The sequence below is a fragment of the Salmo trutta genome, chromosome 20, assembly GCF_901001165.1.
Source record: "Salmo trutta chromosome 20, fSalTru1.1, whole genome shotgun sequence".
NCBI classification, from domain to species: Eukaryota; Metazoa; Chordata; class Actinopteri; order Salmoniformes; family Salmonidae; genus Salmo; species Salmo trutta.
Genome location: NC_042976.1, coordinates 49,888,587 through 49,904,511, shown reverse-complemented (window position 1 = coordinate 49,904,511; position 15,925 = coordinate 49,888,587).

The window sequence follows — 15,925 nt, the reverse complement described above, 5'->3', positions numbered from 1 at the left end:
TTTCATAGCCGATCTTTGAGAGTATCTCTACCGCTCCTGCTGTCTCTAGAGAGTTGAAAACAGCAGGTCTGGGACAGGTAGCACGTCCGGTGAACAGGTCAGGGTTCCAGCAGGTCTGGGACAGCAGGTCTGGGACAGGTAGCACGTCCGGTGAACAGGTCAGGGTTTCATAGCCGCAGGCAGAACAGTTGAAACTGGAGCAGCAGCACGGCCAGGTGGACTGGGGACAGCAAGGAGTCATCATGCCAGGTAGTCCTGAGGCATGGTCCTAGGGCTCAGGTCCTCCGAGAGAGAGAGAAAGAAAGAAAGAGAGAAAGAGAGAATTAGAGAGAGCATATTTAAATTCACACAGGACACCGGATAAGACAAGAGAAATACTCCAGATGTAACAGACTGACACTAGCCCCCCGACACATAAACTACTGCAGCATAAATACTGGAGGCTGAGACAGGAGGGGTCAGGAGACACTGTGGCCCCATCCGATGAAACCCCCGGACAGGGCCAAACAGGCAGGATATAACCCCACCGTCATGTTCGGTTATGCACACATTTGCATGTTTCCAGTCATTAAATCCAGTACAAGTTGCACATTTTGACATGTTATCCTTTTCCCCAAACAACTGACACACAAAACGAAATAGACCGTTTTGAAGGAGAGTAAAGGAGCCACTCATGGGGCACAGACTCGCCATTCAAAAGCTTGCGATTGCAAAAGAGTTTTGAAAAGGATCACTTTTGATGTTTGTATTCTTTCTTCGAGGCTGAGAAATCTGCATTCCTATTTTGGCTTGATGTTGGTCCCGCTACCCCTTTATCAACCCAGTAGGTCCATGCCCTGTCATTGACCTTCACGCTGTCATCGACTGCGCTGTCATTGACCAACATCCCGGGTCGAGGTCTGTGTTACAAGGTCTGGTGGTGGTCCCAGCGGCGGCATCATTATCATCACTACCGTTTCCCAAGGCAGCACTGGTGCTCTTGCTACCGACCACATCGTCCACATTGTCATCTAGGGACAGTCATAAGCAAGCACCATTGAATAGCTCATCAGAAGCTTAGTGTGACTCATGATGGAATCTGACTGACTTGTTAGCAAGCAAGCCAACACATTTGATTACATATCCCTAACATTCAGATAGCTAAACAATTGAACTAATGGGGTTGTCATCATCATGCTAAGTCCTGGGCTGGTGGTAGCTAGCTAGAGGGAACTCAATTAGGGCCTGCCTGCCTACCTGATGGTATTGTTTTTCCTTTGGTGTCGCCAGTGGCAGTAACACTGGTGGTGCTGTTGCTGCTACCAACGTCCACATTGTCATCTTGGGACAGTCATTAGCAAGCACCACCATTAATTAGCTATCATAAGTTCAGTGTGTGACACATGAATGATTGAATCTGAATGACTTGTTTTCATTATATACATACAGTGGGGCAAAAAAGTATTTAGTCAGCCACCAATTGTGCAAGTTCTCCCACTTAAAAAGATGAGAGAGGCCTGTAATTTTCATCATAGGTACACTTCAACTATGACAGACAAAATGAGAAGAAAAAAAATCCAGAAAATCACATTGCAGGATTTTTAATGAATTTATTTGCAAATTATGGTGGAAAATAAGTATTTGGCGAATAACAAAAGTTTATCTCAATACTTTGTTATATACCCTTTGTTGGCAATGACACAGGTCAAACGTTTTCTGTAAGTCTTCACAAGGTTTTCAGGGGGCGGAGCTAGCATGTTGGAGTGAACGGCTGTGTGTGAGAGGCTCCTGCAACTTTTTAGCGAAATAATCTAACTTAACCTACTTTATTGCACTTTTTACAACAAGCGTTTCTTTCTAATACAATATTGTAACTTTCTATGTGGAAATGCCGAGTAATAAGCGACCAAAGGACAATAAATCCACTTCGGAGGCCTACTCCCCGCCAAACAATGAGACAGACATGGCGGAAGGCACAGGTAACAACGTGACACTTACAGAACTTACCTGCGCTCTGGGAGAACTACGTGTTGCTATAGCTGAGGATCTTAAGGCTACTATTGCTGAACTGGACACTAAAATTGAGAGCACCATTCGAACGGTCGCCTCACAGGGCCAGAGTATTGTGGACCTTGAGAAAGCCTCTGAATTCAACGCTGGTAGGATCGACGAGTTGGAGAAGCTATGCACGTCATTGCAGGATAGTGTGCAGAGGCTTTCTGTGAAAGTGGTCGACCTGGAGGGCCGATCCAGACGTCACAACCTTTGCGTTGTTGGGCTGGCAGAGGGGATAGAGGCGGGCTCTCGCCCCACCGACTTCTTCGCCAAGCTATTGAAGGATGCAATGGGATCGGATGTTTTGGCTTCAGATCCCCAACTGGACCGTGCACATCGCGCCCTTGTCCCAGTGCCTCGACCGGGCCAACGTCCTCGCCCAGTAATCATCTGTTGTCACAGTTTCAAGACCAAGGATCTTATCCTGCGCGAGGCTCGACTGAGGGGCAACCTGTTACATAAAGGGCACCTCTTCCGTGTCTACGAGGATTATGCGCCCGATGTGGCAAAGCACCGCGCCGGCTACAGAGATGTCATGACCAAACTTTACAAACTCCATCTTCGCCCAGCCTTGCTCTTCCCTGCAAGACTAAGAATTACCCCGCCTTCCGGAGAGAAGATTTGGCTCTCCTCGGTCTCGGACGCAGAGAAGTTTATCCGGGAATATACGCCAATCCCCCGTACAGGTTAGAGTGCCTTGTCATTGTGTGTTAGGGTCTGCTCATGGACTCGAACCCATACTATACCATAACGGGTGAAACCGTACTAAACGGTCTCGACAGGGCCTGCCGAACATGTAACACGCTGAGCTGACCAATGGAGGGCGGTTAGAGCTCTCATTTAACGTCAGTTTCACTTTAATTCCGACTGGGTTCGGGGTGGTGCCTGTTTGGGAGGCCTTCCAGGTCTGATCATTGACACTTTCGGATGGATATACTTATGTTCCCCCATTTTTGTTTTGTTTCGTTATTTATTTTTCAATTCTTACATTATTCCTATTACCATACCAGTTAGTTATTGCTTGCGGGGGTCTGGGGGTGATGGCTGGGAAGGGGCAGACGCAAACACCTGGATTGCAAGTTGATGTTTTGTGCTGTTCTGCCTTTGTCATAGCCTGGCCCGCTCTCACGATTAGATTCCCACCAGACCTCCGTGGTGCTTGTGTCTGTGTAGGTGTGCGTACATATAATTACTATGTGTACTTTATTATTATTATTCTCTCTTAGCATTTTAGTATTAGGTATGTGTATATTTTAAATTAGTGTAGATTACTATTCTGGGGTGGGTATGTAGATGTATGTGTGTGTGTGTGTGTGTGTGTGTGTGTGTGTGTGTCTGTATATATATTTTTTTTAATATTTATTTCTATAAGTATATATTTTTGGTTGTATGTGTGTGTACGTGTGTGTATGTGTATGCACGTGTGTACGTATGTGGGTATGCGTGTATATACTTGCGCATGGGTGTGTGTAGGTAGGTGTGCACGTGTATATATGTGCACGTGTGTGTGTATGTATGTATGTATGTATATGTACAAGTGTGTGTATGTATGTATGTATGTATGTATGTATGTATGTATGTATGTATGTATATGTACATGTGTGTGTATGGATGTATGTGTGTGTGTATGTGTGTATATAGGTATGTATGTGTGTGTATGTATATGTGTGTGTATGTGTGTGTGTGTGTGTGTGTGTGTATGTATATGTATGTGTGTGTATGTATGTGTGTATGTATGTATATATATATCACTATTGTTTTTTTAGTTATTAAAAAGATAATTTTTTAAATTTTATTTAGAAGGGGAAAAAAATGTATTTTTATTATTATTATTATTTTATTTTTTTATTTTTTTTATTGGGGGGTACGTTCAATTTATCAAAATCCTTGTTCCCATCTCCTAACCCACAATATGTAATTGTACTGCTGTCTATGTCGGTTGCTGATGGTTTATGTTTAGACCGGCATTGCTTAGCAATGTAATCTTGTGACGCTATATCTTGCTTATCTCAGGGATTGACCCAAGATGAAGCTTAAGTGCACAATATGTTTAAGTTGCAACTTATTCTGTTTAGGTTTAATAGATGCTAATTGAACACTTTATTCGCGGGAGCCTCCTCAGTTCAGATGTTAGTAGAAGTTCTAGGATAATGAGAGGTGAACGTATAGTTGGGATTTTATTTTTGTTTTACCTCTTGTTCGAGGTCGCGCCGTGCTTTTTTGGCATCGGCCAGACAATGTGTTTATTATTTTTATTTTCATGTTTTTTTCTCTCCTTTTTGTGTATGCCTGTTAAATGTGGGTTGATGGGAGGGGTACATTTTGGGGAAAGTAGGGGAACAGGGTGGAAAGTAAAGGTGCTTGCAGGGGGGGAGGGGTGGGTTGGATACTGCTCGGGTGTAGGTGCTACATATGCTGATCATGATGGTTTGGTGCGCTTTCTTACCGTTTTAGTAACTTACATGCTATGCAGGCCACCATAGGAACTACAAATGAGAGGAGGGCGGGGCTTACATTCACTTCCTGGAATGTCAAGGGTTTAAATGAACCAATTAAGAGAGGCAAGGTCCTAGCCCACTTGAAAGCACTCTCGTCTGATATTATATTTTTGCAAGAAACCCATCTGAAAAACAATTCTCATAACAGACTTAAATGTAAGTGGGTGGGGCAAGTGTATCACTCTAACTTCTCTGCCAAAACGAGAGGCACAGCGATTCTGGTACGGAAAGGAATTCCCTTTGAACATAAAACCACTATTGTGGACAAAGAGGGTCGTTATGTGATCGTAATAGGAGAGATCCACTCTACTTCTGTAACTCTACTAAATATCTATGGGCCAAACATTGATAACCCCTCTTTTTTCAAAAGAGTCCTTGCCCTGATTCCAGATATCTCCCATACTAACCTGGTCATTGGAGGGGACCTTAACTGTGTGCTAGACCAATATTTGGATAGATCCTCTACCCGGCGAACCCCTACCTCCTATTCAAGCGAATTCTTGAATACCTACATAAAAAATTCGAACTTATTTGATATATGGAGGATCTCTAACCCTACGGGTAGGGAATACTCCTTTTACTCTCATGTTCACAATGTTTATACTCGAATTGACTACTTTTTGGTTGATGCTAAACTACTCCCCTATACCTGTAATGTGAGGTATCATGATATTATAATCTCTGACCACAGTCCACTCACCTTCTCCCTGAGATTGGGTGACATCGTACCAGACGAGAGGGTCTGGAGGTTGAATCCTCAGCTCCTCACTGAACCAACATTCTGTGAACATCTTAAAGATCAAATTACATTTTTCTTTGATACCAACGACAACACAGAGACTTCCCCAGCATTATTGTGGGAAACACTGAAGGCTTATTTGAGAGGCTGTATCATCTCCTTTCAGACTGCCAGGAGTAGGCAAAACAGAAGAGAATTGGTAGAACTGGAGGGACAAATTCACTTACTGGATAGGGAGAATGCTAGACACCCATCTAGGGAGAAACATAAAAAAATGATGTCTTTAAAATTTAAATACAATCAGATCCTCTCTGCTAAAATTGCTAAATCTTTTCTCTATGCCAAGCAAAAATATTTTGAGTTTGGTGACAAACCACACAAACTACTCGCCAGACAACTTCGTAAGAATGTGAGTGACCGTATGATTCACAAAGTTAAATCTGCATCTGGGGAATTACTCTCTTCCCCCAGAGACATAAATGACAGATTCCGTCAGTTTTATGAGACTTTATATACATCTAAAGCGGACCCTAACCCCTTAATTATGCAAAACTTTTTGGAGAACTGTAATCTTCCTGCCCTGAACCAGGAAGACTCTAACTTCCTGAATAAGGAAATATCTCTTGAAGAAATTACAGAAACAATAAAATCTCTAAAGAGTGGCAAGACCCCGGGCCCAGATGGATACCCGAGTGAATTCTACAAAACATTCAGCAACATGCTCTCTCCCTACCTACACAAAATGTTGGTTCAGGCCAACGAGGATGGAGTGCTCCCATCCACTTTGGATGAGGCGTTTATTACAGTTATACATAAGAAGGGTAAGGATCCGGAAGAGGTAGGGTCATACAGACCAATATCCCTCCTTAATACAGACCAAAAGATTTTAGCAAAAACTTTGGCTAACAGGCTGAGCACTTTAATTGGCAAATTGGTCCATTCAGACCAGACCGGCTTTATCCCTAACAGAAACTCATTCTTCAATCTCAGGCGCCTATTCAACATTATGTATTCTCAGAGGTTACCTAACGTGGACCTAGCCGTTATATCTCTTGACGCTGAAAAGGCCTTTGACCAAGTTGAGTGGCCCTATCTATTCAAGGTCCTACAGAAATGTAATATTGGAGATGGGTTCATAAAGTGGATCCAGCTTTTATATAGGAACCCCTGTGCGAGAATACTCACTAACCAATCATTGTTGCCCCGATTTAACCTTCACAGAGGGACAAGGCAGGGTTGTGCGCTGTCGCCTATGCTCTTCGCTCTAATTATTGAACCTCTCGCTCAAGCGATCAGATCTCACGCAGCAATACACGGCTATAATACTAAACATACTCTAAATAAGATTTCCCTATACGCAGATGACATTCTCCTCTATGTAACAGAACCCCAAGATAGTATTCCAGCTATTCTGGAGGTGATTTATTTGTTTGGTACCTTCTCGGGATACAGAATAAATTGGAACAAGAGTGAATTAATGCCCATTCGGTTGCAAAACACCTCCTGGCTAGAACATCTTCCACTTAAGCTATCTTCAGATAAATTTACCTACCTTGGAATTGTAGTTACCAAACAATACTCCTTACTATTTCAAGAGAATTTCCCCTCTCTGATGCAAAAACTTAAGGCAAACATACAATTTTGGAGAACTCTCCCAATTTCTCTGCTCGGAAGAATTAATGCCATTAAAATGGTCTTCCTCCCACAACTGCTCTACCTATACCAGAACATCCCAATATTCATACCTAAAGCCTTTCATAAACAACTGGACTCTATTATCAATCCTTTCATCTGGGATTATAAAACACACAGGATAGGTAAAAAACACCTCTGTAAATCCAAGCTGGAAGGAGGATTGTCTCTCCCAAACTTTATATTTTACTACTGGGCCGCCAACCTCCGCGCTGTTACGTTTCTGCTGGATGACGCACTCCCGCCACCCAGCTGGCTTAGTATGGAGCGAGAGGAGTGCCACCCCTTCTCTATTGGTGCTGTGATTCTGTCACCTGTCAATCTGGAGATGTCACTTTACCGTAACAATCCTATTATACATAGCACAGTCCGAATCTGGAAGCAAATTAAAGTCCACTTTGATCTTAGACCAATATCATTCATGCTTCCTGTTGCCAGGAATCCCTCCTTTGCCCCCTCTAACCTCGATAACACCTTTGAGCGGTGGGGAGAGTTGGGGATAAGTACCATAGGGGATTTATATATAGGGGGAACCTTTGCTTCCTTTGAATCGCTGAGGGAAACTTATAATCTTCCCAGAAGTAACTTTTTCAGATACCTACAGATTAGAGACTATGTTAGAAAATACCTCCCAACATTTGGGAATGCTAAACCTTCCATGTTTGACGGATGCATAAAAATATGCCCCACCTCAGACAAACTGATATCTCGTATATATGATGCTTTGCAATCTGTTAGCGCACCCTCTACTGATGCCATTAAGGCAAAATGGGAGGAAGAACTAGGGACTGACATTTCGGTGGCAGACTGGGAAGATAGCTTGGTGTATATCCACACCTGCTCCATTAACTCCAGACATCGTCTCATACAATTCAAGGTATTACACAGATTACACTACTCCAAAACCAAACTGCATAGGATATTTCCTGGTACATCCCCTATGTGTGATAAATGTCAGGCTGAGCAGGGTACACTTCTCCACTGCTTTGCCCTATGCTCTAACTTGTATGGGTATTGGTGTGGAATTTTTGGGGTCCTCTCTGAAGTTCTGGAGACTTCAATAGACCCAGACCCGCTTCTGATAATCCTGGGAGTGTCCGATTCCCTAAACGGATTAACCAACTCCCAAAAACAACTCATCTCTTACAGTCTCATTTCGGCAAAAAAATTTATCTTGTTGTTTTGGAAAAAGAGGGAAGCGCCCTCTACCAAATTATGGCTCAGCGAATTGGCAAACACTGTACACTTAGAAAGAATTAGATATATTTTGAACAATAAATTATCAACATTTGATCAAATCTGGCAGCCTTTCCTCTCTTACTTGGACCAGGCGGCGCTGTGAATTTGCACTTAACGCACTTTCAATTGTCATGCGGTAATCTACCTTTGGGCAGCGTGTGCTGGCCCCGCCACCCGAGCAGTTGGGAGGGGAATAGGGTGGAATAAGGGGGGATAAAGTGTGGTATAAGTGGGGGGGCTACATCGACCCTTTTTTTTTTTTTTTTTTTTCTCTTTTTTTTTTCTTTTTTCTTTCTACCTGTCCTTGTTTTGTATGTCTTGTTTTGTAATATTTGTTTTGTGCCCAGAACTCTGGGTCTTTTGGTTAATGTCTGCTCTCTTATGTTTAGATAAGAACTGTAAACTTGTCTTTTATACCTATACACCATTCTTGTGTATGTGTTCAATAAAAAATATTTGAACACAAGGTTTTCACACACTGTTGCTGGTATTTTGGCCCATTCCTCCATACAGATCTCCTCTAGAGCAGTGATGTTTTGGGGCTGTCACTGGGCAACACGGACTTTCAACTCCCTCCAAAAATTTCTATGGGGTTGAGATCTGGAGACTGGCTAGGCCACTACAGGACCTTGAAATGCTTCTTACGAAGCCACTCCTTCGTTGCCCAGGCGGTGTGTTTGGGATCATTGTCATGCTGAAAGACCCAGCCACGTTTCATCTTCAATGCCCTTGCTGATGGAAGGAGGTTTTCACTCAAAATCTCACGATACATGGCCCCATTGATACTTTCCTTTACACGGATCAGTCGTCCTGGTCCCTTTGCAGAAAAACAGCCCCAAAGCATGATGTTTCCACCCCCATGCTTCACAGTAGGTATGGTGTTCTTTGGATGCAACTCAGCATTCTTTGTCCTCCAAACACGACGAGTTGAGTTTTTACCAAAAAGTTATATTTTGGTTTAATCTGACCATATGACATTCTCCCAATCCTCTATTGGATCATCCAAATGCTCTCTAGCAAACTTCAGACGGGCCTGGACATGTACTGGCTTAAGCAGGGGGACACGTCTGGCACTGCAGGATTTGAGTCCCTGGCGGCGTAGTGTGTTACTGATGGTAGGCTTTGTTACTTTGGTCCCAGCTCTCTGCAGGCCATTCACTAGGTCCCCCCGTGTGGTTCTGGGATTTTTGCTCACCGTTCTTGTGATCATTTTGACCCCACGGGGTGAGATCTTGCGTGGAGCCCCAGATCGAGGGAGATTATCAGTGGTCTTGTATGTCTTCCATTTCCTAATAATTGCTCCCACAGTTGATTTCTTCAAACCAAGCTGCTTACCTATTGCAGATTCAGTCTTCCCAGCCTGGTGCAGGTCTACAATTTTGTTTCTGGTGTCCTTTGACAGCTCTTTGGTCTTGGCCATAGTGGAGTTTGGAGTGTGACTGTTTGAGGTTGTGGACAGGTGTCTTTTATACTGATAACAAGTTCAAACAGGTGCCATTAATACAGGTAACGAGTGGAGGACAGAGGAGCCTCTTAAAACTTCTTGCGCATATCATCCCGTTAGCGGGATCATTTTCCAGCGAAAACTCGTAGCGACATTAGCATAACGAAATTCAATATATTTTTTTTTCAAATATAGGGCTGTCTCATATCGTTTTATAGATACACCTCTCTTGAATCGACCCTCGTTGTCCGATTTCAAAAAGGTTTTACAGGAAAAGCACAATATTAGATTATGTTAGAGGAGTACATGGTAAAAGTTGCATCATATCAATTTTCCAACCAAGCACATGCATCACATATAACCAAAAAACAGCTAAATGCAGCACTAACCTTTTACAAACTTCATCAGATGACACACCTAGGACATCATGTTACACACAGCATGCAATCTTTTGTTCAATAAAGGTCATATTTCTATATAAAAACAGCATTTTACATCGGCACCTGACGTTGACTAACTATTTTCCCATAAAATGCGTCCCGGGAAACAGTGCTACAATTTTATAAATTACTATTCGAAAACGATTTTTTTTTTTATATTGTCAATCTAAGATTTATAGATGAATATCTCTTGAAAACACCCGTCATAACAGATTTTAAATTAACTTTACAGGGTATTCACACTTTGAGATAAAAGGGGATGCGATACCCAGAAAGTGAGCTAGAAAGCCTAGCTCCTCGCCATCTTTGAAAAATCGCACATCACATCTGATCTTGTATAATATTGCCAATAATCCCTCACCTTTAGTTGTCTTCATCAGAAAGCATTTCCCGGGATCCCAGGTCCATGACAAATGTATTTTTGGTCGAAAAAGTCCATCCTTTATGTTCCATTACGTGCGCGGCAGCTGGCTAACGAAAAATGACTGTTTTCGCTCCGTTAGGTTCGTTCAAACATGTCAAACGTTGTATAACATTAATCTTCAGGGCCTGTTTCAACAAGAGAGCCAATCAGATTCGAGTGGGACGATTTCATTGTGTTTCAAAACGTTTCCAAAGGTGGGGGCAGACACGGCCGCCGACGTCACAATGCTGATGGCCCTACTACTGTGACCAATTGCCACATCGTCTCCTTCACTGAGTTTCGACTGTAGAACCCTCAAAACACTTTGTAAAGACTGGGGACATCTAGTGGAAGCACTGGAAAGTGCTCAATTATCATTTTGTCACGTTGTAAATTATAGGGAAGGCTGTGAAGTCGAGTCCACAATTCAGAATCCCACTTCCTAGTTCAATCGGTCTCGGGGTTTTGACTGCCATACGAGTTCTGTTATACTCACAGACACCATTCAAACAGTTTCAGAAACTTTAGGGTGTTTTCTATCCATATAAAATAAGAATATGCATGTCCTAGCTTCTGAGTTTGATTAGTAGGCCGTTGAAAATGGGAACTAATTTTTTCCAAAATGCGCTGTGGCGCCCCCATTGGTAGGGTACTCGCAAGAGGTTAACCTCTATGGGACCGGCGGGACGAATTCGTCCCACCTACGTAACAGCCAGTGTAATCCTGTGGCGCGATTTTTAAAACATTTGAAATGCTATTACTTCAATTTCTCAAACATATGACTATTTTACAGCTATTTAAAGACAAGACTCTCGTTAATCTAACCACACTGTCCGATTTCAAAAAGGCTTTACAACGAAAGCAAAACATTAGATTATGTCAGCAGAGTACCCAGCCAGAAATAATCAGACACCCATTTTTCAAGCTAGCATATAATGTCACAAAAACCTAAACCACAGCTAAATGCAGCACTAACCTTTTATGATCTTCATCAGATGACACACCTAGGACATTATGTTATACAATACATGCATGTCTGTTCAATCAAGTTCATATTTATATAAAAAAACAGCTTTTTACATTAGCATGTGACGTTCAGAAAAAGCATACCCCCCGCAAACTTCCGGGGAATTTACTAACAATTTGCTAAATTACTCATGATAAACGTTCACAAAAAGCATAACAATTATTTTAAGAATTATAGATACATTACTCCTCTATGCACTCGATATGTCCGATTTTAAAATAGCTTTTCGGATCAAGCACATTTTGCAATATTCTAAGTACATAGCCCAGCCATCACGGGCTAGCTATTTAGACACCCGGCAAGTTTAGCCTTCACCAAAATCACATTTCCTATAAGAAAAATGCTCTTACCTTTCGTGTTCTTCGTCAGAATGCACTCCCAGGACTTCTACTTCAATAACAAATGTAGGTTTGGTCCCAAATAATCCATCGTTATATCCAAACAGCGGCATTTTGTTCATGCGTTCTAGACACTATCCCAATGCTAAATCACGGTTGTGCGCATGGCCCAGAATGTGACAAAAAATTTCTAAATATTCCATTACCGTACTTCGAAGCATGTCAACCGCTGTTTAAAATCAATTTTTATGCAATTTATCTCATAGAAAAGCGATAATATTCCGACCGGGAATCTGCAATTAGCTAAACAGCCGAAGGAAAATACTCCACGGGGTCGAATCGCGCACGCGCCTAATTCTATTGTCCTCTGATGGGACACTTGGAAAAGGGGATTCTGTGTTTCAGCCTGAGGCTGCCTCGTCATCGTTCAGGTTTTTCACGGGTTCTGAGAGCCTATTGGAGCCCTAGGAATTGTCACGTTACAGCTAAGATCCTGACTCTTCAATAAACAGAAGCAAGAACAACAACACCTTGTCAGACAGGGTACTTCCTGCATGAAACCTTCTCAGGTTTTTGCCTGCCATAGGAGTTCTGTTATACTCACAGACACCATTCAAACAGTTTTAGAAACTTTAGGGTGTTTTCTATCCAAACCTGAACAATAGCTTCTGAGTTGGTGTAGGAGGCAGTTAAAAATGGGCACATATTTTTTCCAAAATTCTCAATGCTGCCCCCTAGCCCATAGAGGTTAAAGAAGAAGTTACAGGTCTGTGAGAGCCAGAAATCTTGCTTGTTTGTAGGTGACCAAATACTTATTTTCCACCATAATTTGCAAATAAATTCATTAAAAATCCTACAATGTGATTTTCTGGATTTTTTTCCTCATTTTGTCTGTCATAGTTGACGTGTACCTATGATGAAAATTACAGGCCTCTCTCATCTTTTTAAGTGGGAGAACTTGCACAATTGGTGGCTGACTAAATACTTTTTTGCCCCACTGTATAACATCTAGCTAAATAGATTGTCATCATGCTAGATACATGGCTGGTGGTGGTAAGTAGCTAGCTTGCTAAGTTACCTGAAGCTGGTGGTGCTGCTGCCAGTATGGTCGGACTCAATGTCAATCCGCTGGGCCCTGCTTGGTTGTCGTTGTGCTTTGTCGGTTTGGAACCTTGCGGTTCACCAGAGAACAGTTAAGTAGGAAGACAGGAATCTAGTCATGCTGAGATCTTCCGGAGTTAGAAAGAACTCTTCTCAAGGAAGAGAGGCAATAATGACCAGAGGCGGGGCGAGTGGTGTCTTGTGAAGAGGAGTTTTAATCTCATTCGCCATTCGACCTGTCTGTCTCCAACAGACTCTGTGATTGGTACTTCCGTTAGAGAATTCGCCTGAGTGAATCCCCATAAAGTGAGCTATCGAGAGGATATACTTGAAATGGAACTAATTTAAGTGAGGGGCCATCTCTAAGCAGAAGATGATTTAATTGAGGCTGGAAACTTACACATGATAATTACAATCAATTTTTGTTTTGTGAAATATGAGCTCATATATTACACCACTAAAATGATCCTTGTCAACAATAGCCTTTAGACGTCTATTTTCCCCATATTTTTATATAATGACTATGATTACATTTTTATTAGGATTCACCTCTCCATTACTGACTGGCTCGAGCTAATATGTATCAATAAATATCTAAGATCAGTTTGTCGTGTCTGGACAATCGTTAAATGTGGAGACTTACTTTATCAAATCACTTCTCTATGTGTAATTATTAGTATTATTACATGATTAAACTAAACATGTAAACTTTAATTAACTAGGAAGTCAGGGAACCACGGGAAAATGTTTATAGTTTCTATTTTCCGAATCGACTCCTCAGATATTTTCATATCTTATCGATTAGTCTTTTATTAGTGTATCATTATTACCTCATCAGTTCTCATTACTGAAAGTTGCAAACCCTTGGATATCTGCATGAAACCTAGCCTAAATGATGAATCAGCGATATACAAATTGGCTTAATTATTTATTTACTAACTAAATAAATAATCACAGAAATACATAACAAACAAACAGTAGATATTGGTTACTAAGATGATGCATTGATGAGTCCCTAGTGGCCTAAACCGGTATGACGGCTTGGTAAACAATGGAAAGGGGTGGGAACAGATAAAAGAGTGGGAAAGACAAAATGGATTCACTACACACAGTTGATAATTATGTTCATTGAAATGCTAATTTTGCACATGAATGGCCGCTCATTCTAGAATAATTGCAATGTATATATTTATGCCTGTATGTCGTTGTCTTCTCTGTTTGAATCTGCTGGAGAGTCAGTTCATCAGAGAGTCTCTGGTTAACTTCCCCAGAAGTCACGATGTCTTTAGTAGTTGTTGCTTCTCAGCGGCTCTGGATAGTGTCTGTTGTTATGGATATGTCAGGTGTACAGAAGGTTGTTGCATAGAATAGATGCTTCCGCGGTTGTCGGTATTCTCGTACTAGACTTACGTTATTTTCAGCTGCAGACTAGGAGTACTACGTCTAGGATTTGCTCTTATTCTGTAGTGATCAATAGTTTAACCATTTCTAGCCGTGTAGCCAACGCTACACGCTCTATGGTCTCCGTGGCATATAGAGTTGTGGTTCTTAACCATTTCACATGTTGCGTCAGCTGCATGTTTTCTAGTCTAATGGTTTATAAAATTGTAGCCATTCCAATGTGGGGACTCTGTCCTGGAGTTCTCTGACTTAATGTACATTTTGTAGGAAGTGGGTTTTATACTCTGTGGAAGAAGGGGTGGTTCTATTATGCCTAATGTGATGTCTGTGATCACGGGGGTGTGGCCACTGACTAATTAAACTTCATTTGAAAATCCATACTCTCATTTAGAAGGCTAACATCACATTTAATCTTTTAACAAATAGTTTCATATGTAATCATATATTTTACCCAACTGCCGTGTCTTTGGCTATGCCGGATTATGTAATATAACATGCTATTCTATAAAATAATTTCTCTGTCATTAATATTACCTGATTAAGCTAATCAGGTAGATAATTATCTAGAAAGTCGGGGCACCATGAAAGAATGTTTATAGAGCTGGTATCTTTCGAATAAACTCTTAAAGACCTGGTAATCTTTTATGTCAATAGCAGTCGATACTTAATCATCACCTTGTTTAGTCTCATCTGAAAGTGGTAAATTCTTGGTTATCTTCACGAACCCTGGCTAACAAGTTGAATCAGCAATACAAAATTGGGTTTAATCATTTATTTACTAAATACCTAACTAATCACACAGAATTACATATACTGAATGGATCATACATTGATTACTAACTGTCATAAAGAAAACGTCCCTGGTGGACGGAACAGATACGACGGCCGGTTACACAAAAAGAAGGGGTTGGGTTTGAGCGAAAGAGCGGGAAGACTTGAGTAACAAAGGGAGAAGCTATGCTATCGTAAATACAGTATCTTATGCATTCTAAATTACCGCCCATTTGGAAAAGGAAAATGCAATAAATATTTACTCTGAGGTGCGCTTCAATAGGTTGGTGGTAGATGGAAGGCTGTGTTGCCCAACAGAGATCTTCCTTGTCCTTTGAAGAGTGTCTCTGGTGGTAAACTGAATATGTTGTAGTAACGTTGTTATGTGGTAGACGGGATAGGTCGTCCGTCTTTTCCTAGCCCATGTTTATAGCGGCCGCTGCTAACTCAACGGCTAGGAGGTATCACTTCTGGAGTGAATAAGAGTTCAAAGTTCATACCAAGTTGCCATGCTATATGCTCATGCTATATTCTGGCTGGTATAGTCGAAATTCATCCTTCCGGCATGGAGGTCGTCACCTTCACATTGAAATTCGATGCTAATTTCGTTAGGTTCTTGCTGAGGTTGGCTTAGTTCTGTAGGTGGTCTTTGTCCTTCTAAAATAGGGCTCTCGTCCTATGTTAGAACAGCTTATTATCTGAACACTTTCAACATAGGACTGTCGCCCTAATGTCATCGGAACAGAAAGGTACATTTTCGTCAAGGGCTTTATATAGGAGGGGAGAGAAGGGCGTGTT